The sequence below is a fragment of the Pan troglodytes genome, chromosome 2, assembly GCF_028858775.2.
Source record: "Pan troglodytes isolate AG18354 chromosome 2, NHGRI_mPanTro3-v2.0_pri, whole genome shotgun sequence".
NCBI classification, from domain to species: Eukaryota; Metazoa; Chordata; class Mammalia; order Primates; family Hominidae; genus Pan; species Pan troglodytes.
This window is the reverse complement of record NC_086015.1, coordinates 190,202,420-190,216,111: the sequence shown is the minus strand read 5'-3', so window position 1 is coordinate 190,216,111 and position 13,692 is coordinate 190,202,420. Positions and strand designations below refer to the sequence as shown.

The window sequence follows — 13,692 nt, the reverse complement described above, 5'->3', positions numbered from 1 at the left end:
CTTTGCTGCCAGCCAGTGCTTTGTAATGCTTGCTTTTCATGCCTGACTTTGTGCTAAAGGAAAACTCCTCCTGGCATCCTTTCTGAAACCCTAGTACTCAGCACAGTGCCTGGACCAGAGCGGATACTCAATGAAAGATTATTGAACTGATGCAATTGTATCAGAGAATCTTTACAATCATCATGAGGCTTCTAGAGGAAGAACACAGCAACTTGCATCATCACATTCAAAGAACTGGCCAACACTGAACCGGCAGAAATCAATGCTCAAAGCAAGGAAATCCTGTCCCGACCCACCCATCACGACATACTCAGTACCAGTTGCATTCGTGGCAGGTAGTAGGTACTCAGAATGGTTGACTGAAATACAGAAAAACTTAAATCTTATATAGTTAATAGAAATGGACAAGCGATTTCTCTACACCCCCCAACCAAACCCACATTGAATCAGCAGTTAAAGAGGACTAAAAAATACCTACAAAAAGAAAACAGCAAAGCTGGATCCAGATACTGAGATCCTGAGATTCCCTGCCAGGACATCTGCCACACCAGCTTTTACTCAGGAATGTACCCCTTTGCTAGCCCATGCCTCTGTGTGTTCCTTACCTGCTTCTGGCTAATCCCCCAGGGGCGGCAGGCCCTTCAGGTCCTCAGGAATTAGCACTATTCTCCATGGGAGGGAAGATTTATTGGGTCTGGAGGCCAAGGCCCATTTTTCTCAGGATGATCAAAACTCATCTGCAAAGGCAAAAAATAAGAGACAGAAAGAGAGGAGGTGAGAGCTGTTTTCCAGCAGAGGCAGTGTTAAACATTAACAAGATGGAAAGGTGCTTATGCAGACCTAGGCTAGGTCTCAATCCAGGAAGCCTCCAGGGCTCAGGGAAAAGAGAGAGAGAAAAGCCTATTAAAGGTGCAATGCTCTGGATCTGTGAACAGCACAGATAGCCTAGAAATAGACTTGACACTGGCCGGGTGTGGTGGCTCACACCTGTAATCCCAGCACTTTGGGAGGCCGAGGCGGGCGGCTCAGGATCATGAGGATAGGAGATCAAGACCATCTTGGCTAACACGGTGAAACTTCATCTCTACTAAAATACAAAAAAAAATTAGCCAGGCATGATGGCGCACACCGGTAGTCCCAGCTACAAGGGAGGCTGAGTCAGGAGAATTGTTTGAACCCGGGAGGCGGAGGTTGCAGTGAGCCAAGATTGCGCCACTGCACTCCAGCCTGGGCAACAGAGAGAGACTCTGTCTCAAAAGAAAAAAAAAAGAAATAGACTTGACACCAGATAAGAATGGGCTAGAAAGCTAAAGCGGCCACCATGGACCAACCTGGGAAGAACAGATTGTTTAATTGCTGGCTTGGAGATAAATAGGGAGCAATTAGGTCCATCCTGAAATAAACTTCATACAGATTTTCAAAAAATTATTTATTTTCAAAGAATATTTAATAATATGTGAAAGTTCAATCAGTATAATTCTAACTGAAAAAATAGGTTATAAAACGGTAAATACTATCCAAATTCAGAAAAAAAATACATTTAAAAGAACGTGAAAAAGTACTAGGAAAAAGTACTAGAAAAAAGTACACCCAGAATGGTAATAATAATAGATGTTTTCATCTTTTATAATTTTACATATATTCCAAAATTTCTAAAATGTACATCCATTATTCTTTGACTTTGAAAAAATGTACAAAAGTATAAAAATGTAATTTTAAAAAGCTAAAAATAAGCCAGGCGTGCATGCCTGTAGTCCCAGTTACTCAGGAGGTTGAGGAGGGAGGATCATTTGAGCCCAGGAGTTAGAGGCTGCAGTGAGCTATGAGCGCCACTGCACTCCAGCCTAGGTGACAGAGTGAACCTGTCTGTAAACAAACCAACAAAAAACAGCTACAAATATAAATATATACCTGTCAGCTCTTTCTTCTTTTGATGCGATGTAGGAAAATAGCAAAGGAAAAGTTTAATACATTCAGTTGCAAGAAAATTTCAACATCTATACAATGAAAAATACTGTAACTACAATAAAAAGGAAAAGTCAAAATATAAAAAGGGTTAATATAATAAAAGTCTCCCAAAATAAAGAGGTAGTCAACATGAACAGACTAATCACAAAATAAAAAGCACGATTAACAAGCATATAAAGTTATGGTTAATCTTGAGAGAAACCCAAGAGGGGCAACTAGAATACTGAGAAACTAGTTTATAGAATTTACATTCGTCCGCAGTTTTCTACATGATAATACTCATTGCTGGACAGATTATAATTAAATTGATATACATTCAAAGGATCGTATAAATTAATGTAAACTGTCTAGAATGTATTCAGGCCATAGAATTAAGAGCTTCTGACCATGGACCATGCTACTGTACTTTTAGGAAATAAGAGTGAATAAATAAATAATTCAAAAGAAAAAAGATTACAGACTCCAGTTTCCCCACATGTAAAATGATTCTCTACATTACATGGTTCTGATGACAAATGAAAGAGGATTAATGAGATAAAGAATATGAGTTCTATAAAGCAATACGCACACAAAGAAGAAAAGGGTTTTTTTAAAAAATAATTTTAATTTATATGTTAGATTCAGCGGGTATGTATGCAGGCTTGTTACCTGGTATATTGCACAATGCTGAGGCTTGGGGTATGATTGATCCTGCCATGCAGGTACTGAATAATTCATTTTTCAGCTCTTTCCCCAGCCTTCCCCGTCTTGTAGTCCCCAGTGTTTATTATTGCCATCTTTATGTCTATCAGCATTCATTGTTTAGTTCCCACTTATAAGTGACAACATATGGCATTTGGTTTTCTGTTCCTGCATTATTAATTTGCTTAGGATAATGGCTTCCAGCTGCATCCATGTTGCTGCAAAGGGCATGGCTTTGTTCTTTTTCATGGCTGTGTACTATTCCACAGTGTATATGTACCATATTTTCTTTATCCAGTCCACCACTGATGGGCACCTAGGCTGATTCCATTCTTTGCTATTGTGAATAGTGCTGCAATAAACACACAAGTGCATGTCTCTTTTTGGTAGGAACATTTATTTCCTTTTGGATATATACCCAGTAATGTGATTGCTGAGTTGAATAGTAGTTCTGTTTTCAAGTTTTCTGAGAAATCTCCAAATTGCTTTTCATGGTGGCTGAACTAATTAACATTCTCAACAACAGTGTGTAGGTGTTCCCTTTTCCCTGCAGCCTCCCTAGCATCTGGTGTTTTTTGACTTAATAATAGCCATTCTGACTGACGTGAGGGGGTATCTCACTGTGCTTTTGTTTGCTTTTCTCTAATAATTAGTGATACTGAGCATTTTTCATGTTTGTTGGCAGCTTATATGCATCTTTTGAGAATTGTCTGTTCATATCTTTTGCTCACATTTTAATGTTGTTATTTGTTTTTTGCTTGTTCAATTGTTTAAGTTTCTTGTAGATTCTGGATATTAGATCTTTGTCAGATGCATAGCTTGCAAATATTTTCTTCCATTCTGTAGGTTGTCTGTTTATTCTGTTGATAGTTTCTTTTGCTGCACAAAAGCTCTTTAGTTTAATTAGATCCCACTTGTCAATTTTTGTTTCTGTTGCAGTTGCTTTTAAGTACTTTGTCATAAATCCTTTCCCAAGGTTGATGTCCAGAATGGTGTTTCCTAGGTTTTCTTCCAGGATTCTTATAGTTTGAGGTCTCACATTTAAATCTTTAATTGATCTTGAGTTAATTTTTGTATATGGTATAAGGAAGGGATCTAGTTTCATTCTTCTGCATATGGCTAGCCAGTTATTCCAGCATCATTTATTGAATAGGGAGTTCTTTCCCCGGTTGCTTATTTTTGTTGACTGTGTTAAAGATCAGATGATTATAGGTATGTGGCTTTATTTCTGGGTTCACTATTCTGCCATTAGTCTATGTGTCTGTTTTGGTACCAGTACCATGCTGTTTTGGTTACTGTAGCCTTACAGTGCAGTTCTAAGTCAGGTACTGGAATGCCTCTGAGTTTGTTCTTTTTGCTTAGGATTGCTTTAGTTATTTGTACTCTTTTTTGGTTACACATGAATTTTAGGATAGGTTTTTTCTAGTTCTGTGAAAAATGACACTGGTAGTTTGATAGGAACAGTGTTGAATCTACAGATTGCTTTGGGCAGTGTGGCTGTTTTAATGATATTGATTCTTTTAATCCATGAACACGAAATGTTTTTCCATTAGTTTGTGTCATCCATGACTTCTCTCAGCAAAGTTTTGTAGTTCTCCTTGGAGAGATATTTCACTTATTTGATTAGGTGTATTCCTAGGTATTTAAAATTTTGTTGCGACTATTATAAATGAGATTGTGTTGTTGATTTGACTCTCAGCTTGAAAATTACTGGTTATGGAAATGCCATGAATTTTTCTACACTGGTTTTGTATCCTGAAACTTTGCTGAAGTTGTTTATTAGTTCCAGAAGCCTTTTGGCAGTGTCTTTATAGTTTTCTAGGTATAGAATCATATTGTCAGCAAAGAGAGACAGTTTGACTTCTTTTCCTATTTGGATGCCTTTTATTTCTTTCTCTTGTTTGATTGCTCTGGACAGCACTTCCAATACTATGTTGAATAGAAGTGGTGAGAGTGGGCATCCTTGTCTTGTTTCAGTTCTCAAGGAGAATGCTTCCAGTTTTTACCCATTCAGTATGATATTGGCTGTGGGTTTGTTATAGATGATTCTTATTATTTTGAGGTATGTGCCTTTGATGCCTAGTTTCTTGAAGGCTTTTTTGATGAAAGGATTTTGGATTTTATCAAAATCTTTTTCTGCATCTATTGAGATGATCATATGGCTTTTGTTTTTAATTCTGTTTATGAGGTGAATCACATTTATTAATGTGTCTGTGTAGAACCAACCTTCCATCCCAGGAATGAAGCCGACTTGATCACAGTGAAATAATTTTTGATGTGCTGCTGGATTCGGTTTGCTAGTGTTTTGTTGAGGATTTTTGCATTTATTTTCATCAGGGATATTGGCCTGTGGTTTTCTTTTTTTACTGTGTCTGTGCCAGGTTTTGGTATCAGGGTAATGCTGGCTTCATAGAATGAGTTAGAGAGGGATCTGTCTGCCTCACTTTTTTGGAATAATTTCAGTAGGACTGGTACCAGCTCTTTTTTGTATGTCTGATAGAATTTGGCTGTGAATTTATCTGGTCCAGGGCTTTTTTTGGTGGTTTTTTATTACTGACTCAATTTCAGAACTTGATATTGGTCTGTTCAGGTTTCAATTTCTTCCTGATTCAATCTTGAAAGATTGTGAGTTTCCAGGAATTTGTCCATTTCTTCTAGATTTTCTACTTTGTGTGAACAGAGGTATTAATAATAGTCTCCAAAGATCTTTCATATTTCTGTGGGATTAGTTGTAATGTCATATTTGTCATTTCTGGTTGTGATTATTTGTATCTTCTCTCTTTTCTTCTTTGTTAATCTAGCTAGTGGTTTACCAAACTTGTTTATCCTTTCAAAGAACCAACTTTTGGTTCTGTTGATTCTTTGTATGGATTTTTGAGTCTCAATTTTGTTCAGTTTTGCTCTGATTTTAGTTATTTTTTTCTTTTTCTGCCAGCTTTGAGATAAATTTTTTTTCTAGTTCCTCTGGGTGCAATATTAGGTTGTTAATTTGAGATCTTTCTAACTTTTTGAAGTAGATGTTAAGCACTACAAACTTTCCTAATAACACTGCCAAAAATAAAAATTTTTAATGTCGAACTTATTTATCAAGGTGAAAATCTGTTAACAAGTAAGCATCCAGCAATAAGGAAATAAGAAAAGCATGGTATAGCCACCTGAAATAATTTATATAATTGTGTATGAATTTATATAGTAATAGGGGAGAAAATACTTAAAATCTTATAATGAAAAAAGCAAAACAGAAAATGTTATCTGTGTACTCAGATGGCGACTTAAAAGATATGTATATCCAACTGTCTAGAAAAAATGTAAATGGTTGAGACTTGAATACCATTGATGGATAAACTGATGAAAGATTAATTCTTATCAGTTTGAATTCCTTTATTATTTTATTCTTTGTTTTTGAGATGGTGTCTCTCTCTGTCGCCAAGGCAGAAGTGGTGCAATCTTGGCTCACTGCAAGCTCCACCCCCGAGGTTCATGCGATTCTCCTGCCTCAGCCTCCCCAGTAGCTGGGTAATATAGGCACCGGCCACCATGCCCGGCTAATACTTGTTTTTAGTAGAGATGGGGTTTCACCATGTTGGCCAGGCTAGTCTTCAACTCCTGACCTCAGGTGATCTACCCACTTCGGCCTCCCAAAGTGCTAGGATTACAGGCGTGAGCCCCCACGCCTGGCCAACTTCCTTTATTATTTTTATTATGTTACTTGAATAATTAAGGCAAAACTCTTGGGGGCAATACTAAAAATACACTTCAACCTTGTGTATCAACTGGGTGCACAATATTAACCTGGCTGCAAGGCCTGTCCTAGGAGATCTAGCATTAACAGAACTAAGAGGAAGCCATATGGACATACTTGACTTCACCCCATGAACCAAGAGAAAATCCTCTGTTGAAGGCTAGGAATTCAGGTTGGGAGAACCCCAGCTCTTCATGACCAGGAGGAAGGCAGGCAGGCAAACCCTAGGTATGACTACCAGGGAAAAAGTGAGAGGTGCCACTCTGCCCTGTGTCAAAACATTTGGGGCTCTCCTCATCAGCTCAAAGAAGGACAGTTTTCTGGGCAGCATCCTTGGAAGACTCAGAAAATTTCTCTGATAGTTATCCCTCTGACATTTTCACAGCATGAATTTCCCTTGTGGCATGAGTGTTTGTAATTATGCAGGCATTCATTTAGTATTTGATTAGTCTGTCTCCTTCCACTAAAAATATAAGCTTCATAAATAGGAATTTTGTCAACCTTCTTCTCTATTATTTCCAGGGAGTATCTCTAGACACTAGATGAATGTCTAGCACTTAATAAGCTCTCAGTATGCATTTGTTGAATGAATAAATGGGTGACGGGTTCACAGCTCTTACTCCTGGCATCAAACATGGAAGAGGCTCTTTCTTAGCCCCCTGTAGAAAACACTGTGGGCAGTCACCAGACTTTTGGATGATACCTCTTGCCTGTGAATGCTGGTTTGCTGCCATCCTCCAGCTGGCAGCCAGAACATGAAACTTTTTGTTTGATACAGCCCACAGACAACAGAAAAGTACATCAATCCCAGCTCTTCCTCCCTCACATCAACTGCATCTGCTCAAAAAGCCTTGCCCTCTAAGAAGATAAAAATCACTCTCCATTTTTGATTTTCAAAAATCAACCAATTGAAACAAAAGTGGTGCAACTATCTAGATTTATCATAGGTGATGAGGGCTTTCCAAAAATAGTCCCTGCTGCTGATGAGATAGCAGCACTACTGATCTTCAACCAGCTGTAGAAGTGATAACAGAACCCTCAACTCTCTGGGTGAGAAACTTTAGCAATCCTGGCAATAATAGCTACCATTTATTTAGCACTAGCTATGTGCCAAGCACTGACTATAGCTTAGGGATGAACAATACAAGCTTTGGAATCAGATTTATCAAGACAAGAGCCCAAACTGCCTTTCACCAGGTACCTGACTTTGAGCAAGTTACTCAACCCCTTAAGACCCAAGATTTAAGACATCTTTATCTATAAAATAGAAATAGTAATAATAACAAGTCCTACCTCATAGTGTGATTTACAGAATCAAGTAAAATAATCCACTCGGCCAGGTACTGTGGCTTATGCCTGTAATCCCAGCACCTTGGGAGGCTGAGGCAGGTGGATGACTTGAAGTCAGGAGCTCGTGACCAGCCTGACCAACATGGTGAAACCCCGTCTCTACTAAAAATACAAAACTAGCCGGGCGTGGTGACGTGTGTCTGTAATCTTAGTTACTCGGGAGGCTGATGTAGGAGAATCACTTGAACTCGGGAGGTGGAGGTTGCAGTGAGCCGAGATCACACCACTGCACTGCAGCCTGGGCAACAGAGCGAGACTCCATCTCAAAAAAAAAAAAAGATAATCCACTCAAAGGGATTACAACAGTCACCATCCCTTCCTCTGTGGATACCATTACTACCCCCATTTTTACAAACAGGGAAACTGAGACAGGGAAGATAAATAATTTGCCCAGATTAAGTAGAATGGCACTCTAAATGTCGAAGACTCTTTCATGCCTTTGCAGCTCTGCACAAGAAGTTCTTCAGCAAAGTGTGGTTTCCTGTGCTGTTCCCATGGGGCCATGCCCACTCAGCTTCCAACACCAGCTCAAGTGCTCCTTGACTCTCAAGCTTCCTTGGCCTCACAGAGATGATCAGCATAACTCCATGGTGCCTATTCTTCCCCTCATCAAACTATGTGACATTTATCTGTTTGCAGATCTGTCCCAACCAGATTGAGAGATCCTGGGCCACAACTAGGAAATGTTCAGTCATGTCTGAATGCAAGAATGAAGCTAGCTCCTGACACCATCCCTCCCCACTGCCCACTGCCTTCGATTGCTACAGCCACTCCCTCCCACCTACCCACCCATCACCTTCAGTTGCCAGAATCACCTTGACGGCACCATCAGTGCAAATGTTCATTTTGCCTGTTGGATACACTGAATGACAGGGAATTTACTACCGCCCCAGACCACACACAACTGTGCGAGTAGCTCTGCCTCTTAGAAATATATTAAAGTTAATGAAAATCAACTTCCCTATAAAAATAAATCCAGTGTTGCAGCCGGGCACGGTGGCTCACACCTGTAATCCCAGCACTTTGGGAGGCCAAGGCGGGCAGATCACTTGAGGTTAGGAGCTCGAGACCAGCCTAGCCAACATGGTGAAACCTCATCTTTCCTAAAAATACAAAAATTAGCTGGGTGTGGTGGCGGGCGCCTGTAATCCCAGCTACTTGGGAGGCTGAGGCAGGAGGATCACTTGAATCCAGGAGGCGGAGGTTGCAGTGAGCTGAGATTGCACCACTGCACTCCAGCCTGGGCAACAGAGCAAGACTCTGTCTAAAAAATAAAATAAAAAATGAATAACTATAAACCCAGTGTTTTAAGCTCTACTCACTGGAGCCACATAGACTCAGATGGAGAACCTCTAACACTTGTTGCCTCTAGCAAGCGTTAGACTGAACCTCTAACACATGCTATTTGTCAGGCTCAAAGTGAAGAGCATCACATGCATCAATGCATGTCATCCTCACAGAGACCCTGTGCAGACAACGCTACCTATGACCCCACTTACCTGGCTGCAGCCATCTTCTCCCCAACCCAAAATACCGTGCTTCATTGCCTGAATATTTTACCTCCAACACTGTTTCTATCATAACTCCTTGTGATATTAATATCCACTTTTAGTATATTCTAGTCCTCTGGCCTCACAGTCCTTTGATCTCCTCTACCCCAGTGATTGTGACCACGGCCACTCACTCCCAGAGTCGTATCTCTGATCTTGTTATTTCCCAACAATACCTTCCATAATCTTGAGTTCAGGCATCCCATCTCCAATTACCACTCCTGTCTATGCAGCTTATTCCAACTAGTACCCCAACTCCAACAAGCTTCTGTGGTTAATCCTTCCACCTGTCACTGTTCCTCACTTTCCTCATATTCTTACTTCCCTTCCTACACAGCTTAAATTCCATGGTCAAAATCATTAAAATGAGTCCTTTGCCCTCTTTGATCACACATGATTGGCTAAAACTCAATCCTGGTTAAATCCAACCCTCTGTTCTGCTCCACACCAGCAAACATGCAACTGAGCATGGCTAGAGAAAATTGTACAACAATGCTTACTGATTTCACTTCAAGTTCGCAATCCCTAACTGCCAGGAGGTCCTTAATGCTTTTCAGAAATCATATGCTACTTGTCCAGTCTATTCATCTGGCACTCGCCCACTACTTGACTTCCTCCTTTCAATCTCCCTCTCCTGTGATGAATTTGCTACTTGTTCATGGAGAAAACAAAAGCTGCCAGATTAGAACTTCCTCAAACCCCCTAACAGAGCCCCCTTTATCTGCATTTATGTCCATATGCCTCATTACTATAGATGAACTGGCTATGTCCAACACTTGCAATAACCAACACTTGTCCACTAGATCCTACACATTATTGTTTACTTAAGAAAGTTGTTCTAGAAAACCTCACCCCTTTGTTTAATTGATAAGTATCCCTCTCTCAAAGATTACTCCCATCAACATATAGACACGCTGCTGCTCTTAAAAAAGCAAAATCAAAACACCTCTCATGAGTCAAGCAGCCATGACCTGACCCTGATCAGTCTTTTAGCATCATTAACAGTGAGACATCTAGATAGTGTGTGCCTTCTGATGTGATGTGACATGAAGCACCTATGAAAAATTCTTTTTTTTTTTTTTTTTTTTTAGAGACAAGGTCTTGCTTTGTCACCCAGGCTGGAGTACACAGTGGCACAATCTCTGTTCACCACAACCTCCACCTCCCAGGTTCAAGCGATTCTCCTGCCTCAGCCTCCCGAGTAGCTGGGATCACAGGCATGCACCACCACACCCTGCTAACCACCTATGAAAAATTCTTGCCCAAAATGTTTAATCTGTATATTATCAAGCTGTCATACACAATTCCAGTTTTTAGGAAATACAGAAGAAAGAAGAACAAGTCAAATAGCGCCAAAGGAAAATTATCAGACAAATCCAGAAGGTAGGACTTCCCATGGGACAACTGAACTGGTTTCATCAACAAGTAAATGGGAATAAAAACAAATGGCTTCGCAGATAAAATAATATGTAATATGTACACCTTGTCTGAATCTTGGTTTGATTCACCTTGGGGACAAATGGGGATATTGGAACATAGATTGGTTATTATATGGTATTAAGAAATTATTGTTAATTTTGTTAGGTGTATAAAAGTATTGTGGTTATATAAAGAAAAAGTCCTATGCATGTGAAGTAGTAAGAGATGAAATCTACTTTAAAAATCTACTTTAAAATACTCCAGCCAAAAAATAGATTCAGCAAATATGAAAATAATGCAATGTCATTTTTTGGATGTATTCAAATTAAGCTATGTAACAAGACTGATTTTCAAACTCCTTTCTTCTTAGACAATGATATAGTTTGGGAGTGGGGAGAGTTTTAAAGAGCTTGAAGAAAAAAGTCACGATAGACAATTGTTTCTGTTTTACTCAAGGAATTAACTAAAAGATATATGACTTTAGAGAAGTCATATATCGAGTCATTTATTGCATGAGTTCTAAATAAACTCCACTTCCCTGCCCTGACCCTAAACCTCTTGACCTCATTTCTCTTCTTTAAAATGCCTTATTTCTCTTTCCTTTACAGTAAAACTTGAAAGACTGTCCATAGTCTTGTTTGCAATAGCTATCTTCCCACTCTCACTTGAACCCACTCCAACCAGGCCTCCCCAACTCCATGAACCTGATCTTGTCAGAGTCACAAGGACCTCCACGATCTCCACATTGCTAACCAAATGGTCAATGTTCAGTCTTCATCTTATTCAGCTCATCAGCAGTCCATAACTTCCTCTTCCTTGATGCATATTCTTCACCTAGCTTCCAAAACCTATACTTCTCCTGGTTTTTCTCTGCCTTACCGGTAATGCCTTACTGGTCTCGTTGCTGGCTCCTTCTCTTCTGCCCCACTTTATGCACAGAAATGCCCTAGACCTGCCCTTTCTCTACCTATACTCACCCTCTACTGCTTGTGAGCATCTTGCGGTCAGCTCTCCACCTACCCAGCCCCCTGCAGTTTGAGCTCAATACCTGTTTGTTGAAGTGCACTGAGTCCGGAAAGTAGGTTCTGTCAGTGAGCTTCTACAGAAAGGAAGCCTTTGAAAATTTTTTTTGAGAAAAGAAGACGGGGCAAGAAGGGGGGCTGGAATAAAACACTGCACTCACTTCACTATTTACCCTCTTATCTGTTATCTGTAGAGAGGAGGCAACACTGAGGAGCACAGTGATTCTCAGACTTAGAGCACACCCAAATTATTAAAATCACTTGTTAAAATGCGGGTTCCTGAATTCTATCTCAATCATTCTGATTCAAGTAGTCTGGGAGGTTGGGGGAATATTGGGGGGAAGTTGGAAATCTGCATTTAATAAGCACCCCAGGTAATTAATTCTCAGGCAAGTGGTGAGAAACAGGTCGCTGAGAACAGTGCTACTGAAAGTGAGATCTGCAGAGAAGTGCTAGGCTGAGAAAGCTTTTCAAGATGCAAGATGAGAAAAGTACAGAAATGGAGTGTAAGTGACTTTTACAGTAATTTTAAAGAGTAATTTTATGCCTGTTAGATCAATACTTTTTTAAATGGGGCTTGTATTTCAAATGTCCTTTTACTCATTTCATGATTCTGGAATCCATGCTTTTTTATTTATTTGTTTATTTTATTTTTTATTATTTATTTATTTATTTTTTTTTTTGGAGACAGAGTCTCCCTCTGTCGCCCAGGCTGGAGTGCAGTGGTGAGATCTCAGCTCACTGCAAGCTCTGCCTCCAGGGTTCACTCCATTCTCCCGCCTCAGCCTCCCCAGTAGCTGGGACTACAGGTGCCCGCCACCATGCCCGGCTAATTTTGTTTCTGTGTTTTTAGTAGAGATGCCATTTCACCGTGTTAGCCAGGATGGGCTCGATCTCCTGACCTCATGATCCACCCGCCTCGGCCTCCCAAAGTGCTGGGATTACAGGCGTGAGCCACCGCATCTGGCCCCATTTTTATTGTATTTTACGAAACTACTGATGTGAGAGGAATTGGGAAAAAAATTTGGTTCTTCACCACCAATAGTTTGAGAAGCCTTGGCTTTGGAGAAACAGTTCACTCAGGCTCTAGTCTCAAAAAGCTAGATTGAAATCCTGGCTTTTGTACTGTAAGTTATCTTAGGCCAATTAGTCAGTTTCTGTGAACCTTGTGTCTTCATCTGCGAAGGATAACAATACTTAAAAGGTTGCCTCTGCAGGGCTGTGCTGACAATTTAATGATAGATTTTTATCACTTTATTTTAGCTAATAATTAATGAGCTTTTACTATGTGCTAAGTAATTTACAGGCAGTAAAGGTCCTGTAATTTGGTGAAGCTCATTTAATTCCTGCAGCAACAACAGTGCCCAAGGCGAGGACTGTTATCACCATGTGCTTCACAGAGTCCCCAGAGGAGCCTGCCCAGGCTGTCTGGCTCTACCACCCCAGCTCCTACCCACTGAGCTCTATCAAGCGGGAATCAACAGGGGTCAAAACATTAATCATTTGTCAAAACATTTCTGACAAGTCACTATTTTGCTCAAAAGCGCAGCAAAGGTCAGAAGCATGATATGCAACAAGAAACCGACTTGTAGCTGGTGAATCTGAGAAGACAGTGAAAGAAAGGAAGCCATGAGGGGCGCGCAGTGCCTGAGAGGCTGTGACTGTTGGCAAGTGTTTACCTGAGGACAGGCCCACCTGCACGGCTCATGGTGGGGAGGGGGAGATCCTGCCCAGAGCAAAGCCCTGAACATAAAGGGCTTTCACTCCTGCCAAGGGTCTCTTACCAGAGATTACATCTTTTCCCAGCCAGGCAGCACTGATAATGAAGTCCTCAGAACATTTCCCTGAGTACATTTCCCCAGAGGTTTTCTAAGAGTCTGGAGAACAGAACTTTGTTGGGGGGTGTTGTGTCCCCACCATGAGGTCAGGCTGCGGTCCCTGACCAGAGCCAACCACTCGG

At 40.5% G+C, this 13,692-nt stretch overlaps 1 protein-coding gene across 13 annotated transcripts in view; it reads right to left on the bottom strand.

The window, feature by feature from the left end:
* Nucleotides 1-13,692, bottom strand: part of ST6GAL1 (ST6 beta-galactoside alpha-2,6-sialyltransferase 1) — a 148,627-nt gene that overhangs the window by 39,202 nt on the left and 95,733 nt on the right. For 12 of the 13 annotated variants that reach the window (XM_009446929.5, XM_063805251.1, XM_063805252.1 and 9 more), the window contains one exon: nt 606-737. The gene's annotated coding sequence lies outside the window, so the exon portion shown is untranslated. Of the gene's footprint in view, nt 1-605; nt 738-987; nt 1,083-13,692 lie in introns of those variants that run through there. The other variant, XM_063805256.1, reaches the window with a different exon arrangement.